Source organism: Dasypus novemcinctus, chromosome X (genome assembly GCF_030445035.2).
Source record: "Dasypus novemcinctus isolate mDasNov1 chromosome X, mDasNov1.1.hap2, whole genome shotgun sequence".
NCBI lineage: Eukaryota > Metazoa > Chordata > Mammalia > Cingulata > Dasypodidae > Dasypus > Dasypus novemcinctus.
This window is the reverse complement of record NC_080704.1, coordinates 122,470,267-122,491,112: the sequence shown is the minus strand read 5'-3', so window position 1 is coordinate 122,491,112 and position 20,846 is coordinate 122,470,267. Positions and strand designations below refer to the sequence as shown.

The window sequence follows — 20,846 nt, the reverse complement described above, 5'->3', positions numbered from 1 at the left end:
CTTTGGGTATCCGCAAACCAGGAGAGTGCCACATGCATCGTCCAGGAGAGACTGGGGACAGAGAGACAAAGAGGCCAAAAGAAAGACAGTGAGTTACACATCCCTGTGGTTTGAAATGGTCCCAATTGCCCACACTTGAGGCAAACATCCTCAGTAAAACCCATGGCTGATGGCAGCTATCTGGGAGGGTAGTGACATTTTCCGTCCTGAGAGGAGGGAGTGTGCAGTGGAGAATTGCATTTAGAATATATTGAATGAAAAACAGAAGAACTGTGAAACAAAACCACTAGGCAAGAAACAGAAATTGAACACCAGAGTAAATTCATCATCATAATCATATACCTATTCATCCGTAAAAATCCACAAGCTGTACTAAGGAACATGGAGATATGGCCTAGTCAAAGGAAAATTTAAAATCCTGATAAGACATTGGAATTTTTTTAAAAAATTGATGAATTTCATGCAAATTTCCTAAATCAATCCAATGAGTTGAAGGAAAACGTGATTAAAGAGATAAAGGATATTAATAAGACATTGGGTGAACATAAAGAAGAATTTGAAATCTTTCACAAAGTAATAGACTTTATGGAAATGAAAGACACAATATATGATATTAAAAATACATTAGGAGGAGACCAGCAAGATGGCAACATAGTAAGGAGCTCCTACAATCAGTTCCTGCTACAGAGCAGTTAGCAATCACCCAGAGCTCTCTGAAGTTAGCTGAAGCACCTGTTTGGGGGCTGCAGGAGACCAGAAGAGCATACTGCAAGATCCTTGAAGGAATGGAAGGAGGAGACTACCCATCTGCAGAGAAGACTCTTAAGTAGAGCACTGCATGACCTGGAGGCCAGTGCCCATTCTCCACTGGAGGCACAAGCTTCCTTGGGGGCAGCTCCATGGCTGGAATTGAAAGCTCCACTTCCCAAAAAGGGGGAGGAAGAGAAAGTTGGGCACCAAATTCAGCTACTGATGAGTAAATTCAGGGGGTAAAGTATAATCCTGAGAACAGCTTAAGTTTGAGCTTGTCCAAACCAGAAAGAGGCTGGGAGCAGCTATCTTAACTCTGTGCCTGGCATGAGGGGAAGTGGGGTGGACTGAAAATCCCAGTGCTGGTGGGAACCAGCTTCTTTCCATCCAGATCAGAATGCAGCTCCTGCCTACGTGCAAGTGCCAACTCCAGCAGGGAGGAAGCTGTGGGGATCTGTGCCAGCCTCTACAGGAAATTACTGGCCAACCAATGGAGGCTAGTGATTATCCCTTTTTGGTGGTAGGAGCTATTCTGTGGCTGGAGTTGGAAGCACCATTTCCCAAAACCAGGGGAGGAGGAGATGGTTGGCCACCGATTTTTCCTACTGATTGTTAGGCTCAATTGGCTAAGATGTAACCCTGGGAACAGCTGGTGTGTGAATCTGCCTAAGTCCAAAAGAGGCCAGTGGCTGTCATTTTGACTCCTCCACCAACATGAGGGGAAGCCAGGACCAAAAATCTCAGTAATGGTAAGAACCAGTTTCTTTCACCCAGATTAGCCTGCAGCTCTAGCTAGGCTTCAGCCCCACCTCTGATAGGGAGGAAACTGGCAGGCCCTGCAGCAGCCTATCCAGATTACTGCAGTTAAGTTTGGCTGGCACAGATTGAAAATTGGAAGACTACCAGGGAAACTGTGGTCATCTTGGACCTGCACTGCATGGACTACTGCCCACACTTGCAACTCCATCGCCACCCCAGGCAGTGGAGAAAGAGGTGTGAAGCTCCATCAGTCTCTCTGGGAAACTACAGTCTAGGCCTGCACTACTTGCAGTATTCCAAACAGCTGTGACTCTGTCCCTACCCCTAGTAAAGGAGAAAGTTGGAAGAAGCTTCATTGTTCCCTGGCACAATGAGGGCAGCTTGCGCCTCCACAGCTTACAGCACCAACTACATGCTGGGCTCTTACTGCACAACTAGCAAGGGAGAAAGGGCAGGAAGCCCTAAAGTAAAGAGAAAAACTGCACCCAGAATAAATACTTGAGTAAGTGAAATGCAAAGACACCAACAAAAAATTACAATCTACACCAAGAAACAGGAAGCTATGGCATAGTTAAAGGAACAAGATAAGCCTACAGATGACATAAAGGAGTTGAGACAACTAAATATAGATGTACAAACAACTCTCCTTAATAAATTCAATGAGATGGTTATAGAGATTAAACATATTAAGAAGACACTGGATGAGCACAAAGAATAATTTGAAAGCATATACAGAAAAATAGCAGATCTTATGGTAATGAAAGGTGCAATAAATGAAATTTTAAAAACTTGGGAATCATATCATAGCAGATTTGAGGAAGCAGAAGAAAGGATTGGTGAGCTTGAAGAAATGGCCTCTGAAAGTGAACATGTAAAAGAACAGATGAAGAAAAGAATGGGAAAAAAATGAACAAGGTGTCAGGGAACTAAATGACAGCAAAAGATGTGCAAACATACATGTCATGGGTGTCCCAGAGAGGGCAGAGAAGGGAAAAAGGGCAGAAGGAATATTTGAAGAAATAATGGTAGAAAATTTCCCAACCTCATTGAAGGACATAGATATCCATGTCCAAGAAGCACAACATACTCCCATCAGAAAATATCCAAATAGAACAACTCCGAGACACATACTCATCAGAATGTCAAATGCCTAACACAAAGAAAGAATTCTGAGAACAGCAAGAGAAAAACAATGCATAACATATAAGTGATATCCAATAGGATTAAGTGCTGATTTCTCAACAGAAACCATGGAGGCAAGAAAACAGTGGTCTGATATATTTAAGAAACTACAAGAGAAAAACTTCCAGCCAAGAATCTTATACATGGCAAGACTGTCTTTCAAAATGAGGGTGAGATTAAAATATTCATAGATAAACAGAAACTGAGAGAATTTCTAAGCAAGAAACCAGATTTTCAGGAAATACTAAAGGGTGTGCTAGAGCCTGAAAAGAAAAGACAGGAAAGAGAGGCCTGGAAGAGAGTCTAGAAATGAAGATTTTAGCAACAAAAGTAATGAAAAGAGTCAAAAGAATGGTTAAAATAAAATATGACAGATAAAACACAAATAGTCAGGAATAAACTTAACCAACCATATAAAGCACTTGTATTCAGATAAGTGCAGCTCAATGTTAAAAGAAATAAAAAAAAGGCCTAAATATCTGGAAGAACATTCCATGTTCATGGATTGGAAGATTTAATATCATTAAGATTTCAATTCTACTCAAGTTGATATATAGATTAAATGCAATCCAGATAAAGATTCCACCAACATTAAAGAAAATATTGAAAACACAACCATTAAATTTATTTGGAAGGGAAATGGGTCATGAATAGCCAGAAATATCATAAAAAGGAAAAGTGAGTCCTCATCTCCAAAATTCAAATCTTATTACCAAGCTATAGTAGTAAAAACAGCCTGATATTGGCCGAAAGTCGGACACCTTAGACCAATGGAACCAAATCGATGGTTCAGAAACAGACCCTCACATGTATGGTCAAGTGATTTTTTACTAACCTGTCAAACTCACACAGCTAGAGCAGAACAATCCATTCAACAAATGGTGCTGAAAGAATTGGATATCATAGCTGAAAGAAGGAAAGAGAGACCCCTATTTCACACTTTACCCAAAAATCGACTCAAAAAATGGATCAAAAGCATTAGGAAAAAAAAGCAGAACCATAAAATTTCTAGAAGAAATTGTAGGTAAATTTCTTCATAACCTGGTGGTAGGTGGTGGATTCTTAAAGGAGATAAGAGGAGGACTGAGGGAACTACTGATGTTTGATGTATGTAGAAGTTTTAATTAGCTTTACTGTGAAAGTGTGGAAATGGATAGAATGGATGGTAACATACAGTGAGTAACAGTTAGTTTATAAATGGGGATGAGTCTCTAAATGGTAGTCTAGGTATGTAAAAGCTAGAGAATAATCTAGGAACTGAAGAGATGGATGAGAATTGTGGTTGATGGTAGAAATGCAAGAGTGTCCTTTGTGAGTGAGAGAAAATGTATATCACTACTGCAGGGTGATGGGACTGTGAAGTAACATGGTAAAAATACAGTTGGAGTGCCCTATGGACCATGGTTAGTAGTGATAATAAAATATTCTTGCATCTATGCAAAAGATGTACTGTGTTGGTAATAAGGCAGTGTTGAAAATGTGAGCCAAATGTGCACTATGGATATGATAACAGTCAGATGATATTATCTTATCTGTAGAAAATGTTCTACCACAGTGTGGTGTTTTGATTTAGGTGTGTTGTTTGGGAATGCTGCATATGTATGTGATTGTTTTAAAAATTTACAACTTCTGTCATAAAAAATTATATAAAAAATAACAATAAGGTGGTTTTGGACAAACACACCAAATGTATGATAAGAATTATGATTGGTAGCATGATTTTGACAATATTCTTTTATAATTTCTAACAAACATCTCATGACAATGCAAGGTGTTGGTGGAGGGTTGATGTTTGGGACCCCTGTATGATGTTATGCATGTTTGCTTTGTAAATTTACAACTTTTACTATACACTTTTTATGTATGTTCTTATTTAAATGATACAAAGATAGTAATAATAGGGTTGGTTGGCAGAAAATTACTTCTGTTAGTAGTAATATTTTGACAATACTCTAAACATTAGTTAAAAAGGTTTAACAACAATGGAAGTTATTGGTGGTAGGGTGAGTTATGAGAGTCCTGTATGATGTAATATATGTTTGTTTTGTAAGTTTACAACTGTTTTATCCACTTATTGTTTATGTGTGTTTATGTATGTGTGATATACTTCAGTAAATTAGTTAAAAATACATTAGACACATATAATAGCAGATTTGATTTGGTTGAGGAGAGAATAAGTGAGTTGGAGGATGGAACATCTGAACTGGAAAAGAAAGTAAAACAAAAAGATAAATGAATGGGAAAAAAAATGGAACAGGGTCTCACGGAATTGAATGATAGCATAAAACACACAAACCTATGTGTTATGGGAGTCCCAGAAGGAGAAGAGAATGGAAAAGGAGCAGAAAGAATATTTGAGGAAATAATTGCCAAAAATTTCCCAGTTCTTATTAAAGACATACATATCATTATTCAGGAATAACAATGGACTTCAAATAGAATAAATCTAAATGCGCATACTCTGATACACACGATATTCAGAATGTCAAATGCCAGAGATAAAGATAGTATTCTGAAAGCAGCAGGAGGAAAGCAATTCATCACATGTAAGGACACTCAGTAAAATGAAGTGCTGATTTCTCATCAGAAACCATGGAGGAGAGAAGAGAGTCATATGATAGAGTTGAGATACTAAACACAAAATCTGCCAGCCAAGAATTAGTTATTTGGGAAAACTTCCCTTCAAAAATCAAGGTGAACTTGAAATATTCAAAGATAGACAAATTGAGAGATTTGTCAACATGAGAAAGGTTGTACAAGAAATACAATTTATGTAATCTAAAGTTTCTTTAAAATAAGAAAATTAAAAGAAATACCAAAGGGAGTGCTGCAGGCTGCAAGGAAAAGAAAGGAATGAAGAGAGGCTTGGAGAAGAATGCAGAAATGAAGATTATTAGTAAGGGTAAATAAAAAGGCAAAAAGACATATAATAGTAAAATATGATAATGGAAAGTCAAAGAATAAAATGAATACAGTAAGACATGTCTTTACAGTAGTAACATTGAATGATAATTGATTGAACTCCCCAATCAAAAGACACAGATTGGCAGAATGGCAAAAAAAATACCATACATATGCTGTCTACAACAGGCTCAACTTAGAAGCAAGAATACAAATAAGATGAAAGTAAAAGTTTGGAAAAAGATATTCCATTCAAACAGGAACCGAAGAGGTGCAATGGACACAACCAATCCAGTGTCCACATAGAAAAGGTGGCATTGGATTGGGAAAAGTGGACATGGTGGCTGATGGGTATGGGGAAAGGTGGGAGGAGATGAGAAGTGGAGGCATCTTTGGGACATGGAGCTGCCCTGGATGGTGCTTCAGGGGCAGTCACCGGACAGTGTAAATCCTCACAGGGCCCACTGGATGGAATGGGGGAGAGTATGGGCCATGATGTGAACCATTGACCATGAGGTGCAGAGGTGCCCAGGGATGTGCTTACCAAGTGCAATGGATATGTCATGATGATGGGAATGAGTGTTGCTGGAGGGGGGAGAGGTGGGGTGGGGGTGGTGGGGTTGAATGGGACCTCATATATATATATATATTTTTAATGTAATATTATTACAAAGTCAATAAAAAATAAAAAATAAAAATAAATAGAATTTAGACAAGACACACACACACACACAAAAAAGTGTTGGAATAGCTACACTAATATCAGACAAAATAGATTTTAATGACAAAATCATTGGAAGCAAAGAAAGAAACTTTATAGTAATAAGAGACTAAAAATAATTAACAATCATAAATATTATGTACCTAACCAGCATGACCAAAATACATAAGGCAAACACTAATAAAAGTCAACGAAGAAATAGATGCCTCTACAATAATGGTAGGAGACTTCAATACACCACTCTCATCATTAGCCAGACATCTGGAGAGAGATGCTATAAGGAAATAGAGAGCTTGAATAATATAAGTGAACTACACCTAACAGACTTATATAAAATAACACACCTCCAAACAGCAGGATGTATATTCTTCTCAAATGTTCATTGGTCCTTCTCCAAGATAGACCATATATTGGGTAACAAACAGGCTTCAGTATATTTAAAAGGATTGAACTTATGCAAAGCACTTTCTCTGATCTTAATGAAGTTAAGCTGGAAATTAATAACAGGCAGAGAAAGGGAAAATTTACAAATATATGGAAGTTATCCAACACAATATTAAACAATCAGTCAAAGAAGAAATTGCAAGAGAACTCCATAAATAAATCAAGACCAATGAAAAAGAGACCACAGCATGCTGAAACAATGGGATGCAGTTAAGGCAGTGCTGAGAGAGAAAATTAAAACTCTATATGCTTACAGTATAAAAGAAGAAAAGGTAAAGTCAAAGACCAAACGGCACACCTCGAACAACCAGAAAAAGAACAGCAAATTAATCCCAAAGCAAGAAGAAGGAAAGCAATAACAAAGATGAGAACAGAAATGAGAGATACTGAGAAAAAGAAACAGTAGAAAGAATCAACAAAACTAAAAGTTGGTTCTTCAAGAACAATAAAATTGACAAACATTTTCACAAAGAAAAACTACAGATGATTTAAATAATAAAACCAGAAATATGAGGAGTAACATTATCACTGACCCCACAGAAATAAAAGTGATCAGAAAAGGACACTATGACATACTGTAGGCTAACAAATTAGATGATGTGGATGAAATGGACAAATTCCTAGAAACATACGAACAATCTGCACTAACCCCGGAAGAAATAGAAGACCTCAGCAAAACAATCACATGTAAAGAGATTGAAACAGTCATCAAAAAAAAAATACTTGCTAATCAAATCCAACAGCACATTAAGTAATTATACATCAGGACTGAATGGAGTTTATCTCAGGTATTCAAGGGTGGTTCAACACAAGAATATCAGTCATTGTAATATGCCACATTAATAAATCAAAGAAAAATCATATGATCATATTGAATGATGCAGAAAATTCATTTGACAAATCCAACATACTTTCTTAATAAAAAATGTCCTAAAGTGTAGAAATAGAAGGAAAATTTCTTAGCATGATAAAGGGCATATATGAAAAATCCATATGCAACACTATATTCAATGCTGAAAGAAGGAAAGCATTCCCATTGAAATTGAGAACAAGACACAGATGACCACTGTCACCACTATTATTCAAAATTGTTCAAGAAGTGCTAGCTGGTGCAATTAGGCAAGGAAAATAAATAAAATGCACACTGATAGGAAAGGAAGAATTAAATCATTCACTATTCACTGAAGATATGATCCTATTTCTAGAGAATCTCAAAAAATTCACAACAAAATTACAAGAGCTAATAGACACATTCAGCAAAGTGGTGGAATACAGATTAATATACAAGAATCAGGAGCATTCATATGCAGAACTAATGAGGAATCTGAGGAAAAAAATTCCATTTACAGTACTGACTAAGAATCAAATATTTAGTAATAAACTTAACCAAGGTAATAAAGGTCCTGTATTTAGAAAACTACAAAACATTACCAAAAGAAACCAAAGAAGACCTAAATAAATGGAAGTAAATTCTGTCTTCATGGATTAGAAGGCTAAATATTAAAATGTCTATTCTACCCAAGGTGATTTACAGATTCAATGCAATTCCAATAAAATTTCCAACAGCCTTTGTTTTTCCTGCAGAACTGGAAAAGCCATTTATAAAATTTACTTGGAAAGGTAAGTGGTCCCAAATAGCCAAAAATGTCTTCAAAAAGATCAAAGTTGGAGGACTCTAACTTCCTGACTTAAAAGTATATTATTTAGCTCTTGTGGTCAAACAATATTGCAGTGGCAAAAAAGATAGACATATTGACCAATGGAATCAGATTGAGAGTTCAGAAACAGACTCTGACATCTATGGTCAAAGGATTTTTGACAAGGTTGAGAAACCCACTCAGCTGGGTCAGAACAGTTCATTCAACAAATGGTGCAAGGACAACTGCCAAAAGAAAGAAAGCAAACCTCTATATCTCACCTTATACAAGAATGAAACCCAAAGTAGATCAAAGGCCTAATATAAAAGCTAGAATCATAATACTCTCAATAGAAACTGTAGGGAAACATCTTCAAGATCTTGTGGGGGGAAGCAGATTTTCCCAATGGATAGGGCATCCGCCTACCACATGGGAGGTCCAAGGTTCAAACCCAGGGCTTCCTGACCAATGTAATGAGCTGGCCCACACACAGTGCTGATGCACGCAAGGAGTGCTGTGCCACGCAGGGGTGTCCCCTCTGTAGGGAAGCCCCACACACAAGGAGTGTGCCCTGTAAGGAGAGCCACCCAGTGCAAAAAACTGCAGCCTGCCCAGGAATGGCACCACACACATGGAGAGCTGATGCAGCAAGATGACGCAACAAAACGAGACACAGATTCTGGGTGCTGCTGACACAAGTGGACACAGAAGAACACACAGCGAATGGACACAGAGAACAGAAAATTGGGGGGGGAAGGGGAGAGAAATAAATAAAAAATAAATAAATCTTAAAAAAAATGTCATGGGAAGTGGATGTGGCTCAATTGATAATGCTTCTGTCTACCATCTGGGAGTACCTGGGTTTGATCCCTGGGTCCTCCTGGTTAAAAAAAAAGAAAGCATGCCTGCATGGGGAGCCAGTGCCCATATGGCAAGCCAGTGTCTGCGCCCTGAGCCTAATGCTCATGTGACTGCCTGTACGGTGAGCTGAGTGTCCATGCAAGTGCTTGCGCAGTGAACCAGTTGCCCTTGTGAGTGCCCACATAGTGAGCCAAGTAACTGCATTGCGAGCCGAGTGCCTGTGAGCGTGAGCCAGTGCCCATGGAAGTGAGTCACTAAGCAAGATGATGACATAACAAAAGAGAGAATAAGAGGAGAGTCAAGGAGAAGTACAGCAGAAACCAGAAACTGAGATGGCTCAGCTGACAGGGAACCTCTCTCCACGTCAGAGATCCCCAGCTTCTAATCTTGTGAATCCTACAGGAGAAAATATGTGAAGAGAAGACAAAAAGAGAAATAGATACAGAAGATCACACAGTAAATTGACACAAACAGCCAAAACAGTAGGTTGGGAGGAGGGGGAGGGAGAGGGGAAGGGGAAGGGGAAAAAGGGATCTTGTGGTAGGTGGTGGTTGGTTAAACCTTACACCCAAAGCGCAAGAAATGAAAGAGAAAATAGATTAAAGCGGCATCCTACACAACTACTTACCTACAATTTATCATAGATTTTGCTCATGTAGGCATTGGCTCACAACCTTCCTCTCCCCCTTATTTCCTTTAAGTCTATTTTCCAGTCTCTAGCTCTCTGAGACAGGATGATTTGCTTAATTCATATGAAAGAGGTCATGTAGTATTTTTCCTTAAATGCCTGGCTTGCTTCACTCAACATAAGGTCCTCAAGATTCATCCATGTTATCCCATGTGTTAGTACTGTATTCCTTCTTACAGCTGAGTAGTATTCCAATATATGTATATGCCACATTTTGCTTATCCATTCATTTGTTGATGGGCATTTGGGTTGATTCCAACTTTTGGCAATAGTGAATAATGCTGCTATGAATATTGGTGTGTATATGTCAGTTTATGTCCTTGTTTTCAGTTCTTTTGGGTATATACCCAGTAGTGGAATTGCTGGGTCATGGCAAATCAATAGCTACTTTTTTGAGGAACTGCCAAACTGTCCTTCAGAAAAGCTGGATCCTTCTACATTCCTAGCAGCAGTGGATGAGGGCTCCCCTTCCCCTACGTCCTCTCCAACAGTTGTAGTCCTCACTTTTTTTAATAGCCACCAGTCTAATGGGTGCAAGATGGTATCTCATTGTAGTTTTGATTTGCATTTCCCTAATAGCTAGTGATGTTGAGCATCTTTTCATGTGCATTTAGCCATTTGTATTTCTTTTTTGGAGAAGCATTTTTTTCAAATTTGTTGCCAATTTTTAAAATGGGTTCTTTGTCTTTTTATTTTAGAGATACAGGATTTCTTTATATATGCTGCATATTAGGCTTCTGTCAGATATAAAGTTACCAAATATTTTCTGCCATTGGATAGGTTCTCTTTTCACTTTCTTGATAAACTCCTTTGAGGTGCAAAAGGCATTAATTTTGAGGAAGTTCCATTTATCTATTTTTTTCTTTCATTGCTCTCAATTTGGGTGTGAAGTTCATGAGGCCATTTCCTACTACAAGGTCCTGTAGGTGCTTCCCTACATTGTCTTCCTAGGTCTTTATGGTCTTGGCTCTTATATTTAGATCTTTGATCCATCTTGAGTTCATTTTTTGATAAGGTGTGACATGGTATTCCTCTTTCATTCTTTTGCATAAGGATATCCACTTCTCCAAACACCATTTGTTGAAGAGGCCATTCTTTTCCAGTTGAGTGGGCTTGGTTGCCTTGTTGAATATCAGATGACTGTATGTGTGAGTATCTATATCAGAACTCTCAATTTGGATTCATTGTTCAATATGTCTGTCCTTGTGCCAATACCATGCCATTTTGACCACTATGGCTTTGTAGTATGTTTTAAAGTCAGGTAGTGTGATTCCTCTGATGTCATTTTTTTTTTCTTTTTCAATATGTCTTTGGATCTTCAGGGCCTCATTCCCTTACAAATAACTTCCATATTTAGCTTTTCCAGTTTAATAAAAAATGCTGTGTTGATTTTTATTGGGATTGCATTAAATGTGCAGATCAGTTTGGGTAGTATAGACATCATTTTTCCCCCATATCATCCTTGTTTTTGCATGTTTTATTTTCACATAATTATCTTTGTAGCTTTTAACATTGGCCAAATATATAATTTCAGTAGCTGAGCACTTAGCCCAGCTGTCTCAGGCATTTGTAACACAAATTTTAAAATTCTCCATTATACTTTTATCCTGCTGATCCAATATAATCTATTTTCAATCTATACATACATTTCTGCCTATCTTAGTATTTGTGAACAAAATAATCTTCAAGTCAAACCAAATTCCCAATGTGACCTCTCTTTATATATGTTTTTGTTTTTCTTTATTTACGTTTCTATTGTTTATCTGTTAATAAATTACTGATTATATCTAAGATATATTGAGTTCATACGTAATGATATTCAGCCTGATAATTGACCCTATCATTTTGTCTTTTTTCATTTTAATTATCTTTTTAAATTTAATAGATCACACAAAACATTACATTAAAAAACATAATATACCCCACTCCCCACTCCCCCATATACCCCACTCCCCACCCCCCACTCTGATCAATTTTTATTGTATTTTTGAAGATACATAGATCTTAAAATTGTTACATTCAAAAACTATAAGAGGTTCCCATATACCCTCCCTCACCCCACTCCTCCCACACCAACAAACTCTTTCATCATTGTGGCACATTCATTGCATTTCGTGAATACATTTTGGAGCACTGCTGCACCACATGGATAATAGTTTATATTGTAGTTGACCTTCTCCCCCAGTCCACTCAGTGGGTTATAGCAGGATATACAATGTCCAGCATCTGTCCCAGCAATATCTTTTAGGACAACTCCAAGTCCCACAATGCCCCTACATCACATCTCTTCTTCCCTCTCCCTGCCCTCAGTAACTACCATAGCCACTTCCTCCATATCAATGTTACAATTTCTTCCATTACTAATAACAATAATTCCATAGTAGAATATCAGTAAGTCCACCCTAATCCATATTTTATTCCTCCATCCTGTGGACCCGGGGATGCTGATGTCCTCTCCACCTCTTTATCAAGAGGGGGTTTAGATTCCACATGGATGATGGATGCAATTACCCTGTTTGCAGTTGTCAGCACTCTCAGTTCCCTCGTGTGCTGGTTGACCATCTTCACCTCCCTGTTATGATATTTAGTATTTCTATCCATGAACAGGGAATATGCTTCCATTTATTTAAGTCTTTTTTTAAATTTTCTTTAACAGTGTTGTGTATTTTTCTGTGTAAAAGTTTTTTACATGTTTAATTAAATTTATTCGTAGGCAATTGTTGTAGATTTCTCAGGGCTTTCTACATATAGGATCATGTCATCTGCAAAGAGTGAAATTTTGACTTCTTCCTTTCCAATTTGGATGTCTTTTATATCTGTTTCTTGCCTCAGTGCTTGAGTGACACACCAAGGTCCTAAAGTAATGGTAGATGGTTCTGGAGTTCAGTGTCTTGGCAGTGGGACCTACTTTGGAATTTGTGAACCTGAGTGTGATGGCGATGGACTCAGATATGAACTCTCTAGACATGCCACTTCTGTCACTTTTACTGAACGTGTGGCCAGCTCTGGGGTTGTTGTATACTCGGGAGACTTGAATGTCTGGAACAGCCATGTGCCCGCTGGGCCCTGAGCCTCAGCAGAGTTGAAACACCTACTCTTCTGTTCATTGGACTTACACAGGTCAGCTAACAGAGAGGTGAAGATGGTCAACCACCACACCAGGGAACCAAGAGAGTCTAGAACTGCAAGCAGGAGAATCCCATCTATTAGCCATGTGGGATCTAAGTCCCCTCTCGATTTAGAGGTGGAGTGGACATCGCCTTCCCAGGGTCCTCAGGATGGAGGACTTAAATATGGAAAACGTTGGGCTTACTGGTGTTCTACTATAGAATTATTGTGACTCTAACAATGGAAGATATTATACCAGTGATGTGGAGAAAAGTGAACACTAGAGTTACTAAGGTCAGGGAGAAGGAAGAAGAGGTGTAATATGTGGGTATTTTGGGGACTTGGAGTTGTCCTGAATTATATTGCAGGAACAGATGCAGGATGTTACATATCCTGCCATAACCCACTGAGTGGACTGGGGGAGAGTGTAAACTACAATGGAAACTATAATCCATGCTGTGTAGCAGTGCTGCAAAATGTATTAATCAAATGCAATGAATGTGTCACTCTAATGAAAGAGGTTGTTGATGTGGGAGGATTGGGGTGGGGTGTGGAGTGGGGTATATGGGAACCTAATATTTTTTAATGTAACATTTTATGTGATCTATGTATCTTTAAAAAATATATTTTTAAAAAAATAAATTGGCGTCCACCATATTAAATGCTTTTGGGCGTCAAAGCACTTTTGTCAAGACATTGAAAAGACAGCCTACTCAATGGAATAAAATATTTGGAAACTACATATCCTATTAGGGTTAGATTTCCATGTTATATAAAAAGATCACCAATAAAAAGACAGGCATTCCAATTAAAAAATGGGCGAAAGACTTGAACTGAAAATTTACCAACGAAGAAATTCAAATGGGCAAAATGCACTTAAAAGATGTTCAAAAATTCCTAGCTATTAGGGAAATGCAATCACTACTACAATGAAATATTGCACACTTTATAGAATCATCAATATTTTTCAAAAAGCAGAGAAAACTAAACACTGAAGAAATTGTGGAGAAACAGGACACTCCTTCACTTTTGGTACAAATATAGAATGGTGCAGTTTCAGTGGAGGACAGTTTGGCAGCTCCAGAAGAAGCTAAATATAGAACAGCCTTCTGATCCAGCAATTTTGCTTCTAGGAATATATTCAGAAGAACTAAAATCAGGGGTACAAACTAATTTGCACACCAATGTTCATAGCGGCAGTATTCATAATTGCCAAAATTTTGAAACAACCTAAATGTTTATCAACCAATGAATGGAAGATAGAATGGAGTGTTGAGAAGGGGATGCTAGTGCACAAAGTAGGTTGAATTTTTATTAACAAATCAATGTTTGATACATATTAATAAATCATAAACCCATCGAATGTGTACAACCAATGGTATTCATTGTAATCACATATTTGTGCATTAATTACTTCAATCATTCTTAGAGTATTTTCATTATTCCAATAAATAATAATAAACAAATAACAAACAACCAAATCTCATCACCTCTCAATCTCTCTATGCTTCCCTTGCTGTACATAGCTGCTATTGTTTTTCCTTCTCTCTAGTATATGTGTATTTATAGTTTGAAAAAACAGCCTCATCTACGCAATATCACCCATATTCTTGATTTTCATGAGGTTTTAGTATTTTATAGAGCTCCATGTTACAGTTTTAGCTTTCCCTCTAGAAATATATATGACCTTAGACTATTCCCTTTCAACCAGTCTTAGCCATACAAGTATTGATAGTCACAAACACCATGATTTGCTTTAACCATTTCTATTCATTTCCAAAGTTTTGCAAACAAGCTTTTTTTGCCAGTTATGCACTTACTAACCCTCAACATTTCATTCTATACCTTTATTCCATTTTCTGGTGACCTATACTCTAATTACTAACTCCATAACTTTACACTATATATGTAGTTAATAATACACAATTATAGAGTGCCTGGCTTGCTTCGCTCAATATAATATCCTCCAGATACATCCATGTTGTCATATGCTTCATGACTTCATTTCTTCTTACTGCTGCATAACATTCCATTGTGTATAAATATCATGATTTATTTATCCATTTATTAGTTGATGGACACCTGGAATGTTTCCAACGTTTGGCAATGTTTGTAACGTGACTGTGAACATTGGTCTGCAGATGTCTGTTCATGCCTCTGCTCTCGGTTCTTCTAGGCATATCCCTAGTAATAGAATGGCCAGTTCTCATGGCACGTCGATATTAAACTTCCTTAGGAACTGCCGAACAGTCCTCCACAGTGGCTGCACCATTCAGCATTCCCACTAACAGTGATAAGACAAAACCCAACAAATATCTGAACATATCTATGTACCCTACATGCACGCCCTGGAGAACTCCCTCCCACCCATGCATCCCCTATCAATGACACCCCACACCAGTGTTCTTCCCCTGCCATAATTGAACCCCTTAGTGATCCAAAACTTCTTCAAAAATGAAGTCTAATATATTGACAAAATTAATTAGTAGGAAAATGAAGTAGTATTGACAAATTTAAAGATTAGAAATGGAATACATAATAATTTACAAAAACTAAAATAAAGTAAAAAATAAATTGGGGTATTAAAAAATGAAAACTATCATAAAACTTGTTTTTCACATTTTGCCTTTCATCACAGTAATAGGTGTTGCCCTGCATGTACAGGGGCAAGGCAATCTCTTCCATTCCTTCTTCAGTGTCTACATCCTTTATTTTTCATTTTTAATTTTGTCTTCTAAAAAGTTTTATATCACAGTTAAATCACATATACAATACAGGGCCTCCCATATACCCAATATCAAGTCCTTTTCCCCCTTCCCCAGCAATGATCTTTTTACATGTGGATGTTGTATGCTACAGCTGATGTACAGATATTGTAATATAGCTACTAACCATGGTTCCATTATGTCTTACATTATGGTTTATATTTTAGACTATACACTTTTCTCAATTTTTGCTTATATTATACTTTGCATTGTGGTTTACATTTTATAAATTTTTGGTGAAATTTCAATGGCTTATATCCATCATTGCATGATCTTGTGGAACAGTTCCATTGCCCCCTAGACCCCCACTTCCATCTATCATATTCCTCTCTCCCCTTCCCCTCAGTGTCCACAGTGACAACCAAGCTTCACTGCTTGAAGAACAAGACTCATAGATAATTAAAACAATATGGAGGGCTTGACACTCTAGTCTGTACTCCCCCATTGGGAGCCACCCATTCTCTTGAGAGACACCCTCTCCTCTGTTTGAAGCATCAGGTCTCCACAAGATGGGGTTACAACACTTTCCTGAACATTGTATGTGTCTTTGTCCACTGATATAACACAATATGACAAGAGGAACACTCACACACTCCCTAGAAACCTGCCCCAGGTACACCCTGTGCCAGATGCTCCCTGTCAAACACATTAAATAAGGAACGCTTCCTTATTATATTTTCTAAAGAGTTATCTAAACATGATATTTTCAACCATGCACCTGACAATCTCCCATGTTTGCTCACTGTTCCCATACCCTCCCTCCAATTCCATGGATCATCTGACCTATCCTTCCAACCCTAGCTCCCTCAAGCCTGCAAAGCCCCATCCAATAGTTGATAGAGTTACAGATGACAACTGAGGGAGTGTTGAGTTTCCATCCTGGGGAGGTCTGTTGCATTCCTCAATGGAACAGCAACAATCCCCCAAGTGCAAGGGCAAAGACCAATGAAGAAGAATGGCCAATGATGGGCTCATGATACTGATGACTATGCTTATGAGCTTGTGTGCTTGAAATTTCAACTAGGCCTAGAGCTGCAGGGTACCTAAAAGTTACCTCCTGAGAGCCTCCATGTTGCTCACATGTGGCCATTCTCTAAGACAAACTCAGCATGAAAATGCTTTACCTTCTCTCCAGTGTGGGACATGACTCCCAAGGATGAGCCTCCTTGGCAACAAGGGATTACTACCATCACTAGCTGGTGAAGCAACTAGAAAAATACCTTGAATAAAATGGGTAAATGATAAAGAGAAATGAATTTATGTGGCTAAGAAACTCAAAATGAGTCTGGAGGTCATCAGAAGTGTATGCACACTTACACTCATATCAGCAGGATCCCAGAGACAGTCAAAGTAGATACAACCCCAGGTATTTTGCTCTTAAGGGCTGTGGAAACACACAGGTTCTACAGTTATGACAGATGGCACTGGATTTCATTGCCTTGCCAAGGAACCCTACTTTGGAATTTGTGCTCCTGATTTTGATGAAGTTGGGTTCAGATGTAACCTCTCTAAATATGACTCTTCTGTCACTTTTACTGAAACTGTGATTGAGCCTGGGGTTTCTGTATGCTCAGGAGAATTGAATCTCTGGACTGTCCATGTGCATGCTGGGTCCTGAGCTCAGCAGAGTTGCAACACCTACTGTCCAGTTCGATGGACTTACCCAGGTCAGCTGATGGGGAGGTGAGAATGGACAACCACCACACCAGGGAACCAAGAGTGCCCAGAATTGCAAGCAGGAGAATTGCATCCATTAGCCATGTGAGATCTAAGCTCTCTCTTGGTTTAGAGGTGGAGTGGACATCACCATCCCAGCGTTCACAGGATGGAGGAATATAATATGGATTGGAGAGGACTTGCTTGTATTCTACTATAGAACAGGTTGTGACTCTAGCAATGGTAGAAATTGTATCATTGGTGTGGAGATAGTGACCACAGGAGTTGCTGAAGGCAGGGAGAGGGAGGAAGAAGTGTGATATGGGGCATTTTTAGGACTTGGATTTGTCCTGACCATTATTGCAGGGACAGATACAGGATATTGTATATCCTATCAAAACCCACTGGATAGTCTGGAGGAGAGTGTGAACTACAATGCAAACTATGGTCCATGCAGTGTGGCAGTGCTCCGGGTGTATTCACCAAATGCAATTATTGTGCCTTACTGATGAAAGGGGATGTTGATGGGAAGGAGTCAGGGGATTGGTTGGGGAGTGGGGTATATGTGAACATCTTATGTTTTTCAACATAACGTTTTGTGTGATCTATTTATTTTTGAATAAAACAATAAAAAAGTCAAATAAAAATAATGAATAAGCATTCTATCTTTCTACATCCTCTTCAACATTTACAGTTTTTCAACTTTTTAATAGTGGCCAGTCTGATAGCTGAGAAATGAGATCTCATTGTAGTTTTGATTGGCATTTCCCTAATTGCTAGTGAGTTTGAACATTTTCTCATGTGTTTCTTCACCATTTGTATTTTTTCTTTGGACAATTGTATTTTCAATTCTTTTGCCCAATTTTTAATTGGGTAATTTGCCTTTTTATTGCTGAGTTGTATGATCTCTTTTTATATCATGGGTATTAAACTCTTATCAGATATGTGATTGCCAAACACTCTTTGACAAATTCCTTTTAGGTGCAAAAGTATTTAACTTTGAGGAGGTCCCATTTATCTATTTTTTATTTTGTTGCTCATGATTCAAGTGTAAGATTTAAGAAGCTTCCACCTACCACAACATTTTCTTCTAGGAATTTTATGGTTGTCACTTTAATATTTAGTTCCTTGATCCATTTCGAGTTAATTTTTGTATAAAGTATGAGATACTGGTCCTCTTTCTTTCTTTTGGATATGGATATTCAGTTTTTCCAGCACCATTTGTTGACTAGACTATTCTGTCCCAGGTGGGAGGGCGTGAGAGCTTTGTCAAAAATCACTTGACTATAGATGTGAGGGTCTATTTCTGAGTTCTTGATTTGGATCCATTGGTCAAAGTGTCTCTTTTTATGCCAGGACCAGGCTGTTTTTAGCATTGTCGCTAAGTTATAGGCTTTAACATCGAGAAGTGAGAGTTGTCTAATTTTGCTCTTCTTTTTTAAGATCTTTTTGGCTCTTTGGGTTCCCTTACCCTTCCAAATAAATTTGATAATTGGTTGTTCCACTTCTGCAATAAAGACTGTTGGGATTTTCATTGGGATTGTGTTGAATCTGTAAATCATTTTGGGGAGAATTGACATATTAATGATAATGAGTCTTCCATTCCATGAACATAAAATGTCCTTTCATTTATTTCTTATTCAGTTTCTTTTAGCAATGTTTTGTAGTTTTCTGAATATGGGTCCTTTATGTCCTTGGTTAAGTTTATTCTGAAATATTTGATTGTTTTAGTTGCTATTAAACATGGAATTTTTTTTTCCTGATTTTCTCCTCAGATTGCACTTCAGTAGTGTATAGAAATACTATAGATTTTTACGTACTAATCTTGTATCCTCCCACTTTGTTGAACTTGTCTATTAGTTCTAGTAGCTTTGTTGTGGATTTTTCATATTCTGTATAGGATAATATCATCATCAAATAGTGAAAGTTTTAATTCTACATTTCCTATTTGGGTGCCTTTTATTTCTTTATCTAGCGTAATTGCTTTAGCTAGAACCTTTAGCACAATATTCAATAACAATTTGTTAAGTTTGATTTTAAATGTGTAGAAATGGACAGAATTGATGGTAACTAATTATAGTGGGTATAACTAATACCTCTAAGTTATAAAGAGTGATTATGTTTAATAGGGATAGTCTAGAGACATAAATTTCAATAAAAGGGAAACTAGAGGATAGTCTAGGGACCATGTAACACTGTGAACCCACTGGTGGTTTTTCATTGTGGTTAATAGTACAAATACAAGAATGGTCTTTGAACTGGAACAAATGTACATCACTATTACAAGGTGTTAAGAATGGTGACACATGGGAAAATACAACTAATTTTTCTTATGGACTTCAGTTAACAGTAATATTGTAATATTTTTGCATCAATGTCAGGGAAGGTACTATATCAGTGCTAAAGGTCAACAATAAGTAGGTGTAAGGTGGTATGGTATTTTTCTTTTTGAAGTAATGAAAACATTCTAAAATTGACGAAAGGATGACAGCACAACTCTGTGATGAAATTGAGAGCCACTTGGTATATAATTTGGATTGACTGTTCAAGATATGATATTGTAAAACATAGTAAACTCTGTGGTAGATGATGGACTATGGTTAAGAATACACATTTGAGAATGTTCTTTCATGAACTATAACAAATATGCAATATTAATACATGGCTTGAAAGATATGGTGGCCTGTGGGGAAAACACACCAAATATAACTATAGTTAGCAGTAATATTTTCATGATGTTCTTTCATCATTTGTAACAAATGTTCCACAAGAATGCAAGGTTTTGGTGGGGAGGTGATGTATGGGAATCATATATGTTATGCATGATTGTTTTGTAAGCTCACAACTTCTTTAATTAAAAAAAAAGCATGCAAAAACCATTCTTAGCTCATAGACCACAGAATAATCGGCTGCAGACCAGACTTGGTCCATAGGCCATAGTTTGCTAATCCCTGGTCTAGAGAATCAATATGTTTAAAATGATAGATCACATGTTTATCAGAGATGCTGTCTCCCAGGTAGTACATGTGTAAATGCAGATAAGCTGAGGAAAATATGATTATGGCTATGAGAAAGGGAAAACTATTTTGAGGACACAAATGTACACTTAAAATGTTGGATACTTAAAGGATCAAGCTCCACTCTCTGTGGAAGTCCCAAGACAGAAATAAAGAACCATGAAAATGCATCCATCATAAACTAATCATGCAGAAGAAATTTGGTGTCAAATAGAAACCCAAATAAGGCGGACTCTGTTGTTTACCTCTTTGGTTCTATTAATTCTAATAAACAGCATGCCTATTATCCAAATCTTTGGAGAAGTCAAGTGGGCAAACATCTGAGAGAGAGACTAGCCAAATTATGGAGTTAAAACC

At 37.6% G+C, this 20,846-nt stretch overlaps 1 pseudogene; it reads right to left on the bottom strand.

Moving 5' to 3' along the window:
- The window catches only part of LOC101436103 (glutamine synthetase pseudogene), a 71,175-nt pseudogene extending 58,180 nt beyond the window's left edge, over window positions 1-12,995 (bottom strand).
- Window positions 12,996-20,846: the final 7,851 nt, after the last annotated feature.